Raw genomic sequence first — 15,721 nt, 5'->3', positions numbered from 1 at the left:
AGCTGATCCTTCCAAGTAAACCTGTTTGACTATAGCCTGATGTTGTGTGATTTATAACTTCATGTTTAATCTTACTGTCTGTGCACCTTCTCTGTAGCTGTAACATTGTATTCCTTGCTCTGTCCTATTTCCCTGTTGCACTTTGTATGTTATTATCTGCCCGTACTGCACACAAAACAAAACATTTCACTGCATTTAGGTTCCTATGACAACAATAAATCCATTCAAATATTGGCTCAAGCAACCCTCCTGGATGTACCTGTCCAATTCTGTCCCATCTAAGTTTCAGGAACTGAGGGAGTTCCAGTCAATATTGGGACAAATTAAATCACCAACTACCCCTACTCTATTGTTCTCATATCTTTCCATGATCTGCTTACATATCTGTTCCTCTAATTCCTGCTGGCTATTGGGGGGCCGATTAAACAACCTCATCATAGTGATTGCAGCTTTCTTTTTCTTAAGTCCTACCCATCTGGTATTGCTGGATGAGCCCTGCAAGATGTCCTCTCATGGTGCAGCTGTGAGGTTCTCTGTACTCAGCAATGCAATTCCCCTCCCCTCCTTTTACATCTCGCTCTACCATGCTAAACACATCGAAAGCATGGAATGTTGAGCTGTCAGTCCTGTCTTTCTTTCAACTAAGTTTTTCTGTACTGGCTGCACATCAAAGACCCATGTACTAATCCAGGCTCGAAGCTCATCTTCCTTATTTGTTATTCTCTGAGTATTAAAATTATTACACCTCACAGTTAGTCCTGATGCGTTCATTAACCTGGCCCTGCTTGTTCTTCCTATGAGACTTACTTGACTTAGTCCCTCTCTTCCCTTCAAACACTACATACACTGACCTATTGGTTTGGATTCCACCTTCCCAGCCACACGAGTTTAAGTTCTTCCAAGCAGCATCATCAAACCTCCCTACAAGGATACTGGTACCCCTCCAGTTAAGGTTCAGCCCATCCTTCTTGAACAGTCCATCTTTCCTTGGAAGAGGACCCAATGATCCAGATATCTGAACCCCTCCCTCTGACACCAGCCCTTTAGCCACACATTTAACTGTATTATCTTCCTATTTCTGGCCTCACCAGCAAGTGGCCACAACAATGCTAAGAGTCCCACTGTTTAACTTATCGAGTTATTGAGTCATACAACGTGAAAACAGACCCTTCAGTCCAACTCGTGCTTGCTTTCCCAAAAACTAGTCCCAATTGCCTGCATTTGGACCATATCATTCTCAACCTTTCCTATTCATGTGCCTGACCATTTACGTTTTAAATGCTGTAACTATACCTGCATTTACCACTTCCTCTGCCAGTTCATTCTACATATGAACCATCCTCTGTGGGAAGAAGTTGCCCCTTCGGACCCTATGGAATTTTCTCCTTTTGCAACCAGCCCCCCACCCCATCACAAGAGAAAGGATCTTTGCTGTTTACCTTATCGATGCCTTTCATGATTTTCTCACCTCTTTATAAGGTGATGCCACTATTTTGGAAAGGTGGAAAGGAAAAAACCAGGGAACTATAGACCAGGGAGCAATACATCAGTGGTGGGCACGTTGTTGGAGAGAATCCTGAGGAACGGGATTTACATGCATTTGGAAAGGCAACGTGTGATTAGGGATAGTCAACATGCCTTTGTGTGTGGGAAATCATGTCTCATTCATGATTGAGCTTTTTTTGCAAAAGCAATGAAGAAGTAATGAAGAGGGATGATGAGGGCAGAGCAGTGATGTATATGGTCCTCAGTAAAGTATTCGACAAGGTTCCTCATGGTAAACCATGAGCAGGAAAACCGACGCCCCAGATAAAAGCCATCAGGCAAGAGCACTATCAAGCAACACCTGCTCAGCAATAACTTGCTCAGTGATTTCCAGTTTGAATTCTGCCAAGGCCACTCAGCTCCTGACCTCGTTACAGCCTAGATTCAACCAACGACAAAAAAGCTGAATTTCAGAGATGTGGTGAGAGTGACAGCCATTGACATGAAGGACACATTTTGCTGGGGGTTAGACATCAAGGTGCAATACTATCATCAAAGGGAATCAGGGCGCAGACTCTCTCCTTGTTGCAGTCATGCCTGGTACATTGAGAAATGTGTTGTTGGAGATAAACCATCTCAGTTCCAGGACATCTCTGCAGGAATTCCTCACTATAGTGTCCTAGACACAGCCATATTCAGCTGCTTCATCTGTCACCTTCCTTCCAACATAAGATCAGAATCTTCAGCAATACCTGCACAATATTAAGCATCATTTGTGACTTCTCAGATACTCAAGGAGTCCATGTTCAAATGTCGGGAAAGAACAGGTCTGTCTTAATATATGTCAACCTGCATGTTTTTGGACTTACTGGAATACATTTCCAGATACTGACCTCATTAACAACCACCTTCTACTATCTATGAATATAATTGAGTGTTATAACTTAACATGTGTTTATTTTAACATTGCAGATTGAATTTTTTTTTGTCATTCCCCAGTTGATATTTGCTTACTCTCGAGTCTAAGCTGAGAACTGACACTTTCATTACAGACAGACAAATTCCTTTTTTTCCTGTCTTTTTCATTTGTGCTGTAAATATTGTATCAGCACAGCAACGATCATTAATAACTCTCTCTCCTACATTGATATGAATCATCTTTTAAATTCCTCTGAGAATGCGATCAATAATAAGGGAATAATAAGCCACCGAGCAACAATATAGTGTGGCTAACAACCTCAGCATTGCTGTGGAATTCCATGGATATTTCCTCTGAAACTGCCATGAAAGTGATATGTAATGCCAGGAACCAGTGAATTGGATCATACATAACTATCTGACACACTTTGCATGGTTTAGCCAAACTTGTCCTGATTCCCTGTGACAGTTGGGTGGATTTTACCCTGCAGAAAAATGATATCAGTGAAGGCTTTACCGCTATTTTAAATTTTCACTGACAGTGAGAAAGATACTAAAGTCAAGCTATTACTTAGCAACAATATTGACATCTCTACAGCAAGGAGGAAAATTGCCAGATACATACTGTGAACAAAACGCAGGACAAATTTAAACTGCCCATTCATTATCCCAACTGCCTACTCCCAATCATCAGCAAAGGTGATAGAATCTATCATTGATATTGCTCTCAAATGACACTTACCCAATAATAACCTTTCCACAGAATCTCGGTTTGCGTGATGCCAGGGAGCCAAATGAGCTAAATTCCAGGGGTGAGGTGAGAGTGACTGTCCTGATGTCCAGGTCACATTTGTTTAGGTTAGATTACTTACAGTGTGGAAACAGGCCCTTCGGCCCAACAAGTCCACACCGACCCTCCGAAGAGCAATCCACCCACACCCATTCCTCCACATTTACCTGTTCACCTAACACTAGGGGCAATTTAGCATGGCTAATTCACCTAACCTGCATGTTTTTGGACTGTGGGAGGAAACTGGAGCACCCAGAGGAAACCCACACAGAAACGGGGAGAATGTGCAAACTCCACACAGACAGTTGCCTGAGGCGGGAATTGAACCCAGGTCTCTGACGCTGTGAGGCAGCAGTACTAACCACTGAGCCACTGTGCCGCCCACTGACTGAGTGTGGCTTCGAGGAGCCCTCACAAAAGTGGAATCAATGGTTGTCAGGAGAAAAACTTTCTTTGAGATGAAGACAGACTGACCAAAGAAGATGATTGTTGGAGATCAATTACCTCTGCTCCAGGATATCATCAAAGGAGTTCCCCAGGGTAATGACCTAGACTCAACCAACTTCATCAATGAACTACATCCAGCAAGTCAAAAATGGTGATGTTTTCTGATCATTGCATAATCTTCAGCACTGTTTGTGACTCCTCTAACATTGAAGTAGCTCGTGGCCATACACAGGAAGACCTGGACTGTCTCCAAGCTTGGATTGATAAGTGATAAGCAACACCTTTGCCAGACAAGTGCCAGGCAATGACCATGTTCAACAAGAGAGAATCCAAACATTGCTCCTTTGACAATTAAGGGCTTTTATCATAGCTGAACTACCCCCAGTCAAGACTTCCACTACCATCTTTAGCTGCAATGCAGCTCTCCTTGATGAGGCGAGGAAGCAGGATGAGCTACCGTGAAGCCATTGTAATTTGAATCCATGAATTTGTGCTTCTTGTTCAGTCATGCAACCAGTAAAGAATGAGCCAAGAATTGGCAGCAAGCGACAATTATTTAATTTAGGAGGCAGCATTAGATTTGCTTGTTGCTAAATCAGAAGCAATCCTGCATCAGGGTGCTACTGCAGGTATTCAAACTCTGCTCAATTTCATAGTCAGAATGTTCAAACTTATTCAGAACATACAGTTCTCACAATATAGCAGGCTATGGTACTGTTACAGTGTCTGTGTATCTTGTGTATTCAGCAGGGTCTTGCATAATCTCTCATAATGGCTTTCTTGTTTTACTTTGTGTAATTGTTGAAATTAACTGGACTATCTGCAGCACATGAATTGCATTGATTCAAGAAGGCAGCTCACCAGCACCTTCTCATAGTCAATGAGGGACAGGGAATAAATACTGGCTGGTGCCAATAATACCTATACACCAATGGGAGAAAATAAAAGTATTTTGGAGTTCTATGATGAATTAACAAGTGCTGGAGATAATGGGGAGCTGGTGGGTGTACTGCACTTCAACTTCTTGAAGTGACAACTTGCCACATCACCACTTCCCCCATACTGTCTGGGACACGCTTAGTGCCAGGGACTTTGATGAGGGAGAAAATGTTCAGTGCATCCTGGGACACTTTTCAAAACATTTTGAAATATTCCAATGAGGGAAGGGACCATACTGGGCCTGATATTGGGGATTGTGTGCGGCCGGGTGATCCTTGTTTCAGTGGGGGAAAATTTCAGGAACAGGGATCATAATTCCATTACGTTTTAATTTACTTATGGAGAGGGATAAGAATAGTCTTGTGGGAAGAGTAATTACCACAATATTAAGGCAGAACTGGGGAACGGAGATTGGGGGGTAAATCCACATCTGTCATGTGGGAATTTTTTAAAGACAATACAATTAGAGTTCAGTACCAGCATGTGTGAAGTGGAGATGGGTTTGAATAACCAACGACGGTGGCCTCACAGCACCAGAGACCCGGGTTCAATTCCCGCCTCAGGCGACTGACTGTGTGGAGTTTGCACATTTTCCCCGTGTCTGCGTGGGTTTCCTCCGGGTGCTCCGGTTTCCTCCCACAGTCCAAAGATGTGCAGGTCAGGTGAATTGGCCAGGCTAAATTGCCCGTAGTGTTAGGTAAGGGGCAAAATGTAAGGGTATGGGTGTGTTTTGCTTCGGCGGGTCGGTGTGGACTTGTTGGGCCGAAGGGCCTGTTTCCACACTGTAAGTAATCTAATCTAATCTAATCTAATCTATGCAAGCTGTACAGGTGTGTCTTACAGCCTGTGCTGAAGCATTTAAATATATGTGAGTCAAGATTGATAATGATTGCTGCAGGGTATATAATGGTGACGAGCTGTATTGAGGAATGACCGAGAAAGGTGCTGTAATTAGAGGGATATGACATTTGAGGAAGCATTCACTGACCCCGATCGTTCAATGTGGTGATTAAACTCATGGTATTACATTCAACCGTTTTACGGTAAGTTCTCATATTGCTTTTCTTTATTTGATCACTCTCTGTGGCTGACAGTTTCCATTCCCCTTGTTTACACATGCCTTGTTATCCTGCTGTACTGCTGTGAACAATGGGCACCTTTCCTCCTTTCCACCTCCTCAGCTCGAGCTCTCATGCACCATTGAAAAGCTGGGAGTTTGCTCTTTTCCGTGGTCAATCTTGCTCCTCTCTTTCTTGGGTCAGATGCAATTGTGGAATGACAGCCCCCACACCCACTCCCTCCACAAGCACAGTTATTATAGAGGACATGGGAGAGCCTGTCTATCAGCAATGGTTTAGAAGGGGCAGATAGAAAGAAGTTACTGCACACAATGACAACAGCTCAAAGTTTATACTGTCAGCTAAACCATTCTGAGTTTCGGAAAGTAATATCAGGAAAACAACCTGACTTACAATTTCCAAGTCAATCCTGTCTGTTAACTCGACTCTCAACACAGATGCTTCCAGACCTCCTGATTATTTCCAACATTTTCTATTTCTATTGAACTTACTCATTGCATTTCATCATGCCTGTGTTCAGTCACAAAGAATGTGTCAGATCAATCTTGGTAATTTTGGGACTCATGGCTGCAAAACAAGTAACCAAATTCTAAATATTCAACAGAGGTATTTGATATGAATGCATTTCTGTCCTTTAATGTGGGCATTCTATGGATTGTACCAATGTAAAATTAATTTATATCAAGATAGAGTCTACAAAGACATATACTTGTACTTCATTATATTTTAAATAATGATTCCAGGAGAAAGGACTTCACGTGAAAGTACTTTGCTTTCTTTATCCCCTCACTGTTCTTCTTCGTAATCAGTGACAATCCCATCATCAATGTCAACACCCTCTTCATCATTCCTTTCATCTGAGGTAAATGTAATTTAGATAATGATAAAATCAGAAAATTCACAATGTTTTAAGCAAATTAAATCGATGAATCTCACAGATTCCAGTGGAGTTTAGAAAAGAAATAGATTTGCAATGCGGCTCGTTGGCACAGCGACTAGCACTGCTGCCTCACGGCACCCAGCACTGCTGCTTCACAGCACCTAGCACTGCTGCCTCACAGCGCCCAGCACTGCTGCCTCACAGCTCCGAGCACTGCTGCCTCACAGCTCCCAGCACTGCTGCCTCACAGCGCCTAGCACTGCTGCCTCACAGCGCCTAGCACTGCTACCTCACATCGCCCAGCACTACAACCTCACAGCTCCCAGCACTGCTGCCTCACAGCGCCTAGCACAGTTGCCTCACAGCTCCTAGCACTGCTACCTCACAGCACCTAGCACTGCTGCCTCACAGCACCTAGCACTGCTGCTTCACAGCGCCTAGCACTGCTACCTCACAGCTCCTAGCACTGCTACCTCACAGCACCTAGCACTGCTACCTCACATCACCCAGCACTGCAGCCTCACTGCTCCCAGCACTGCTGTCTCACAGCGCCTAGCACTGTTGCCTCACAGCGCCCAGCACTGCTGCCTCACAGCGCCCAGCACTGCTGTCTCACAGCACCTAGCACTGCTGCCTCACAGCGCCCAGCACTGCTGCCTCACAGCTCCTAGCACTGCTGCCTCACAGCACCTAGCACTGCTGCTTCACAGCACCCAGCACTGATACCTCACAGCACCTAGCACTGCTGCTTCACAGCACCCAGCACTGCTGCCTCACAGCACCCATCACTGCTGCCTCCGGCACCCAGCACTGCTGCCTCACAGCGCCTAGCACTGCTGCCTCACAGCTCCCAGCACTGCTCACAGCAGTACTGCTGCCTCACAGCACCCATCACTGCTGCCTCCGGCACCCAGCACTGCTGCCTCACAGCGCCTAGCACTGCTGCCTCACAGCTCCCAGCACTGCTGCCTCACAGCGCCTAGTACTGCTGCACTGCAGCCTCACTGCTCCAGCACTGCTGTCTCACAGCGCCTAGCACTGTTGCCTCACAGCGCCCAGCACTGCTGCCTCACAGCTGCTGTCTCACAGCACTAGCACTGCTGCCTCACAGCGCCCAGCACTGCTGCCTCACAGCTCCTAGCACTGCTGCCTCACAGCACCTAGCACTGCTGCTTCACAGCACCCAGCACTGATACCTCACAGCACCTAGCACTGCTGCTTCACAGCGCACTGCTGCCTCACAGCACTCACTGCTGCCTCCGGCACAGCACTGCTGCCTCACAGCGCCTAGCACTGCTGCCTCACAGCTCCCAGCACTGCTGCCTCACAGCGCCTAGTACTGCTGCCTCACAGCACCCAGCACTGCTGCCTCACAGCTCCCAGCACTGCTGCCTCACAGCGCCTAGCACTGCTGCCTCACAGCACCCAGCACTGCTGCCTCACAGCGTCTAGCACTGCTGCCTCACAGCGCCCAGCACTGCTGCCTCACAGCTCCCAGCACTGCTGCCTCACAGCACCTAGTACTGCTGCCTCACAGCACCCAGCACTGCTGCCTCACAGCGTCTAGCACTGCTGCCTCACAGCGCCCAGCACTGCTGCCTCACAGCACCTAGCACTGCTGTCTCACAGCGCCTAGCACTGCTGCCTCACAGCGCCCAGCACTGCTGCCTCACAGCATCTTGCGCTGCTGTCTTACAGCGCCAGAGATCCGGGTTCAATGGACACTGCCTTGGGGTCTGACTGTATGGAGTTTCCACATTCTCCCAGTGTCTGTATGGGTTTCCTCCGGGTGCTCTGGTTTCCTCCCACAGTCCAAAAATGTGCATGTTAGGTGAATTGGCCATGCTAAATTGCCCGTAGTGTTAGTAGGAGGGGTAAGTGTAGGAGCATGGGTCCGGGTGGGTTGCGCTTCGGCGATCGGTGTGGACTTGTTGGGCCGAAGGGCCTGTTTCCACACTGTAAGTTATCTAATAACCTCGAACATGTCAGTGATATCCAGAGGTTACTGAAGGGCATATGAATTATTAATATGTGGGGATGAGAGAACGAACACAGGTATACATTCATCAAGGTCTGCTAAAAACAGAAAATGCTGGAAAGCTCACTTGGCAAACTGCAATAAAAATGTGTCGATCCTAGATCAGTGTGCCCAATTTACTTTTCTCATTGCATTCAGGATCATAATGTGTGTTATGATTTGGTTAAGAATCAGAAAGGTTTCTTATTAAAGTAGAAAGTCTGAAGTTTGGATCCAAAGGGAATAAAGGCACAAGATAGCATGGTTTGAGCCAACACTACATTGCTAGAAAACTTGGAATTGGTCTACAATCTGCAATCCATATACAAATTAAGTTTCATATCCAAAGGTGACATCTGGTAAACATGGATAATACATTGATGTGGAATGTGTGGTCAATAGTTACAAATAGCATCTGTGACCAAAACATACTCCATTGATTATTTAGTCAGCCAGAAGTTGAGGCATTCTTCCTTCAGGCATCAGGTGGTTAGGGTTTGGTAATGGAGGCAGCCCAGGTCCTGCATGGCCTTGTGGAGTGGAAGTTGGCATTAAAGTGTTCAGCCACGGAGTGGTGGGGTTGGTTAGTGTGGGTGTCCCAGAGATGTTCTCTGATATGATCTATAAGTTGGCCTCCTGTCTCCCCGATGTAGAGAAAACCACTTCGGGTGCAATGGATATAGTAGATGACATTTGTGGACATACTGGTAAATTTCTGTCAGATGTGGAAGGATCCTTTGGGGGCATGGAAGCAGGTAAGGGGGGAACGTGTGGCTACAGGTTTTACACTTCTTGCAGTGGCAGGGGAAGGTGCCAAAGATGAGTTGTGGGCAGGTGGGGGTTGTGGTTCTGATAAGGGAGTTGAAGAAAGAATTATCTTTCTGACCATAGAGCATCCCAGGTGGCCTCTTTCTTCAAAGACCACAGTTTTCCCTCCCACATGGTCAACAATGCCCTCCAATGCATCTCCTCCACTTTCCACACATCCGACTCCACCCCTTCCAATGCATCCTCTCATGCCGTCCCAACCAGTACCCTCATTCCCCCGGCTGTACTGGTCCTCACCCTCAACACCTTCTCCTTCCAATCCTCCCACTTCCTCCGAACCAAATAGGTAGCCATAGGCATCCGCATGCGCCCTAGCTATTCCTGCCTTTCATCAGGTATATGGAACAGTCCATCTTCCACAGTTATACCAGCACCATCCCCCACCTTTTCCCCTGTTACATCGATGACTGTATCGGTGCTACCTCATGCTCCCACAAGGAGATTGAACAGTTCATCTACTTCACTATCGCCTTTCACCCCAATCTCAAATTCACCTGGACCACCTCAGACACCTCCCTTCCCTGTCTGGACCTCTCCATTTCCAGCTCTGGTGACCGACCTAACATGGACATCTACTATAAACCCATCCACTCCCACAGTTACCTGAATTACACTGTGAATAATGTGAAGTGAGTAGTCACGCAGTTCTTGAATTTCCAGAAGGTATTTGATACGGCACCAAAAGAAAGGTCATTCTACAAAATAGAAGCTCTGAGTATATAGCATGGTTAGAAGACTGGCTGGCTGGCAGAAAACAGAGAGATTGCGTAAATGAGTCATTGTCCAATGGACTTGATGTGATGAGTGATGCCCTGCACGGGTCGAGGCTGGACCTCAACCTTTTACAATTTACATCAATGACTCAGAGGAGAGGAGCAAAATCAAGGCACCTAAATTCTCGACAATGCCATGATAGGTAGGAAGGTATGTTGTGAAGAAGGCATACAAAGTTGCAAATAGGAATGGGTTGAATGAACAGGCAAACATCTGGCATGAAATGTATTATGTGGGAAAATGGAAAGTTGTTTTCCTTTACGGTAAGAATTAAAATATAAGAGTATTTTACTGAATGGAGAACAACAGAGATTTTCGAGTTGCAGTATAAGTTACGTGTTCAGGTGCATGAGTTTGGAGGGAAGAAGTGAGGACTGCAGATGCTGGAGATTAGAGTTGACAGTGCGGTGCTGGAAAAGCACAGCAGGTCAGGCAGCATCCAAGGAGCAGGAGAATCAACATTTCAGGCATAAGCGCTTCATCAGGAATGAGTCATTAAAATTTACAATGACGGCACAGCACAAAATCACTAAACGCTATCCTTTACAACAAGAGGAATTGAACATTTTAATTTGATATGATTTATTGCTGCCACGTGGATGTAAGTACAGTGAAAAATGTTGTTTTGCTAGCTATACAGGCAGATCATAGCATTAGAATCTGTTCTGGAGATTTTAATTTAACTTCTCCTGAGTTCTGCAATCTTACCTCCTCCTCTAATTCGGGTTTTCTATTTTTTCCCTCTAACTGTATCCAACCAACACCCCCCCCAACACCATTTAATTTAAAGCTCTGTCTACAGCTCCAGTTACGCAATTCGTTAGGACTCTGGTCCCAGCACAGCTCAGATGAAGACCATCCCATCAGAACGGACGCCTTCTTCCCCAGTGCCCCATGAATTCAAACTCATTCTCACAATCTTTGAGCCACACATTGACCTGCTTAATCTTATTGACCCTGTGCATTGGAAGTGGTTCAAAGCAGGTTGACTAGGTTGTACCTGGAATTGGATTGTTTTGTGAGAATAGCTTTAACAGGCCGCAATTGTTTCCATTTGAGTTCAGAAGAGTGAGGGTTGACTTAGTTGAAGCATATAAGATCCTGAATTTAACATAAGATTTGACGGTGAGAATGGATATTCCTTTCCCCTCGGGGTGAATCTAGTGCTCACGGTCTGTTATAGCCATTCATATGCTTTCTCTACATTCGGCTTAAAACAAAAAGATCCATCAATCAGGTTTCTTTTAACACATAGAAGATTATTGATTTATTATACGGTGAAACATGTACAATGAAAATGTCAAACTGTTCATTCTAAATACTTACCTCTCCAAAGCATCCAAACCAGACATCAAGCTGTTGTCTCGTCCCAACAACTTATCCATTAAACAAAGGAGGGCCCAAACAGAAAGGCACTATGTCCTGCTCACACAAAGAAACTAACAGTAGTGCACCATCCAAATGACTGACAATGTTTCAAACTATCAAGTGAGTCTTCCTCATTGGCAAAATTAAAGTACCAGAAAACCATCTGTAAAAGTATAAAAACAAGGTTCATCTTCAGACTGAACTCTTACACCCTCTGGAGACGTTCCATGGCATGGCAAAGGACAGAGACCAACTAATAGACCAAGTAGCTTCACAGTTCTACAGACAGAGACAGAGGGAGTGTAACCGATTACAAGATACTCGGGAAGGAATATAATCTTAAGGGGCCAAATAGGATAAAAAATACATGGTTTATTATTGAACATTATTGTAATTTTTTTTCCTAATAAAAGTATGACTGATTTGTGTTGATACTGGATTGTATTCGTATGGATTTGGAGGCTTTGTTGTTTTGGGATACCTTGACAAACAGTTTATAACATTCTGGTTGGAGTTGTTTAATTTATTTAGGGAGAAACACTGGTAAATATCATGACAGCATGGGGAAACTAGGTGTGTCCATAGAAAATCCATTTTTCATCATGTGTTTAAAGGATTGGACATATAAATTGGGAGGATATGACTTACATGTAATTAAATTTGATTGAAAATGTATAGAAATGCTGTACGTGATGAGGAACACCAAAATGTTCAATGAACACTGTTCCAGGAACCTTTCCCATGTTGCAATATAAAGAGCTCCAAATAAAAATCTATTCTCTTGCTAACTATTGAACTCAATTCTTCTGTTTGACAACCTTTCCCCAACAATTGGCACTGTGAGCAAGGTACTGCACCGCTCCATTCCTGACTACGTGGGTCCTAATTGGGTGAGTAAAAAGTGAGGTCTGCAGATGCTGGAGATCAGAGCTGAAAATGTGTTGCTGGTTAAAGCACAGCAGGTCAGGCAGCATCCAAGGAACAGGATTTTCGACGTTTCGGGCCACGGCCCTTCATCAGGAATGAGGAGAGTGTGCCAGGCAGGCTAAGATAAAAGTTAGGGAGGAGGGACTTGGGGGAGGGGCGATGGAGATGTGATAGGTGGAAGGAGGTCAAGGTGAGGGTGATAGGCTGGAGTGGGGTGGGGGCGGAGAGGTCAGGAAGAAGATTGCAGGTTAGGAGGGCGGTGCTGAGTTCGACAAACCTGACTGCCCCGGCCGACCCATTGTCTCAGCCTGCTCCTGCCCCACCGAACGCATCTCCGCGTACCTCGACACGGTTCTGTCCCCTTTAGTCCAAGAACTCCCCACCTACGTTCGGGATACCACCCACGCCCTCCACCTCCTCCATGATTTTTGCTTCCCCGGTCCCCAACGCCTTATCTTCACGATGGACATCCAGTCCCTGTACACCTCCATCCCCCATCACGAAGGACTCAAAGCCCTCCGCTTCTTCCTTTCCCGCCGCACCAACTAGTACCCTTCCACTGACACCCTCCTTCGACCTACTGAACTGGTCCTCACCCTGAATAACTTCTCTTTCCAATCCTCCCACTTCCTCCAAACTAAAGGAGTTGCCATGGGCACCCGCACAGGCCCCAGCTATGCCTGTCTCTTCGTAGGATATGTGGAACAGTCCATCTTCCGCAGCTACACTGGCACCACCCCCCACCTTTTCCTCCGCTACATCGATGACTGTATCGGCGCTGCCTCGTGCTCCCACGAGGAGGTTGAACAGTTCATCACGTTTACCAACACCTTCCATCCCGACCTCAAATTCACCTGGACTGTCTCAGACTCCTCCCTCCCCTTCCTAAACCTTTCCATTTCTATCTCGGGCGACCGACTCAACACAGACATCTCCTATAAAGCAACTGACTCCCACAGCTACCTGGACTGCACCTCCTCCCACCCTGCCCCCTGCAAAAACGCCATCCCATATTCCCAATTCCTTCGTCTCCGCCGCATCTGCTCCCAGGAGGACCAGTTCCAATACCGTACAGCCCAGATGGCCTCCTTCTTCAAGGACCGCAGATTCCCCCCAGACGTGATCGACGATGCCCTCCACCACATCTCCTCCACTTCCCACTCCTCCGCCGTTGAGCCCTGCCCCTCCAACCGCCACCAAGACAGAACCCCACTGGTTCTCACCTACCACCCCACCAACCTCCGTATACAGGGTATCATCCGCCGTCATTTCCGCCACCTCCAAACGGACCCCACCACAAGGGATATATTTCCCTCCCCTCCCCTATCAGTGTTCCGCAAAGACCACTCCTTTCGTGACTCCCTCGTCAGGTCCACACCCCCCACCAATCCAACCTCCACTCCCGGCATCTTCCCATGCAACCGCAGGAAATGCAAAACTTGCACCCACACCTCCTCCCTTACTTCTCTTCAAGGCCCCAAGGGATCCTTCCATATCCGCCACAAATTCACCTGCACCTCCACACACATCATCTATTGCATCAGCTGCACCCGGTGTGGCCTCCTCTACATTGGGGAGACGGGCCGCCTACTTGTGGAACGCTTCAGGGAACACCTTTGGGACGCCTGGACCAACCAACCCAACCACCCTGTGGCTCAACACTTCAACTCTCCCTCCCACTCCACTGAGGACATGCAGGTCCTTGGACTCCTCCATCGCCAGAACATAACAACACGATGGTTGGAGGAAGAGCGCCTCATCTTCTGCCTGGGAACCCTCCAACCACAAGGGATGAACTCAGATTTCTCCAGTTTCCTCATTTCCCCTCCCCCCACCTTGTCTCAGTCGATTCCCTCGAACTCAGCACCGCCCTCCTAACCTGCAATCTTCTTCTTGACCTCTCCGCCCCCACCCCACTCCAGCATATCTCCCTCACCTTGACCTCCTTCCACCTATCACATCTCCATCGCCCCTCCCCCAAGTCCCTCCTCCCTACCTTTTATCTTAGCCTGCCTGGCACACTCTCCTCATTCCTGATAAAGGGCTCTGGCCCGAAATGTCGAACTTCCTGTTCCTTGGATGCTGCCTGACCTGCTGTGCTTTAACCAGCAACACATTTTCAGTCCTAATTGGGTGAGTATGTTTAATATGACCACCCTTTAGTAACAGGGCAAATGCTGTAGTCAATCTCGGCTGTAATTTGCAGCATAAAAAGGACAATGAGGGAGAACAGAGTTGTGCTGTGTTGGTCCACAATCCATAGGTCTAATCTGCACCATGGAGTTGTTCAACCCCACAGCAGCTCACCTCAACAGAAAAGTGCGCTCAGGGAGGCACAAGACCATGGTAGCAGGAAATGGTCTGGAAGGGATCATGTCTAAGGACAAAGGTAAAATAATATAGAGTTCAGAAAGGGCATTGGTACAAAGTGCACTAGATTACAATCAGAAGCTTTTCACGGAGATGATCAGGAGGGGGTGTGATTAGACACCCTGATACCAGAGCAGAAAGCTTAGTGCAATAGACAAGGAAATGTGAAATGTGAGAAGGCAGTTGTAATTCCGACAGCCCTCATTAGAAATATGGTCAATGAGAGCCAGGAACCGTGAGGGTGGCAGCTCTCAGATGTGAGGGGTTAAAGTCAAAAGGCTGGAAGGTGGTCACAGTCAGGGAGGCACTCAGTATCTTGTTCTACTCAGAGGGCAGTGAGGGCAATGACATTGACTGGACTGGATTAAAGGACAAGGCATATGTGTATCAACAAAGGGTGGGATGACCTACCACCCTATGAACCAGAAAGACTCCCACCTATAGCTGCAGTCTGGGCTGTAGTTAAAATATTGAAGTGATAGACAGGGAATTCAGAGGATAGGAAGTATGTTATCCTCGAACTTTTTACCCCAGCAGAGAGGCAAGTGAATTGACCAAATGGTTAAAGCTAATTGGAACCCCACAAAGCCACTTGGGCTGCAAAGTGAGTGTTAAAACAAAGATAAGGCCTGAAAGTGAATTTAATTGGCACTTTGAGCTCATGTGTAATTAAAAAAGAAGATTTGACCAGCAGATATTTATCACAGCTGAGATTTATGAAAGTACATTATTGTGATTGTGTGTTAAATAACTGCTGGTTCTAGAAAGTGAAACAATTATATGTTTCATTCGTATTACAAGCAAAGAGTAAATAAAGAGTTAAAAACAGAGATTGGAAGGACATGTGAGAGAGAGAGAGATCCTCGTATGTTTGTTTTTGTTCCCCAGAACTCATCATT

General features: G+C 46.3%; 1 protein-coding gene across 6 annotated transcripts in view; it reads left to right on the top strand.

Moving 5' to 3' along the window:
• Window positions 1-15,721, top strand: part of LOC132821106 (NXPE family member 3-like) — a 152,018-nt gene that overhangs the window by 45,298 nt on the left and 90,999 nt on the right. Inside the window, exon 1 of one of the 6 annotated variants that reach the window (XM_060833646.1) lies at window positions 5,536-5,622. The exons of the other annotated variants lie outside the window; for them this stretch is intronic. The gene's annotated coding sequence lies outside the window, so the exon portion shown is untranslated. Of the gene's footprint in view, window positions 1-5,535; window positions 5,623-15,721 lie in introns of those variants that run through there. 6 annotated transcript variants of the gene reach the window in all.

The sequence above is a fragment of the Hemiscyllium ocellatum genome, chromosome 12, assembly GCF_020745735.1.
Source record: "Hemiscyllium ocellatum isolate sHemOce1 chromosome 12, sHemOce1.pat.X.cur, whole genome shotgun sequence".
In the NCBI taxonomy this organism is placed as follows: domain Eukaryota; kingdom Metazoa; phylum Chordata; class Chondrichthyes; order Orectolobiformes; family Hemiscylliidae; genus Hemiscyllium; species Hemiscyllium ocellatum.
This window is presented reverse-complemented; position numbering and strand designations above follow the sequence as displayed.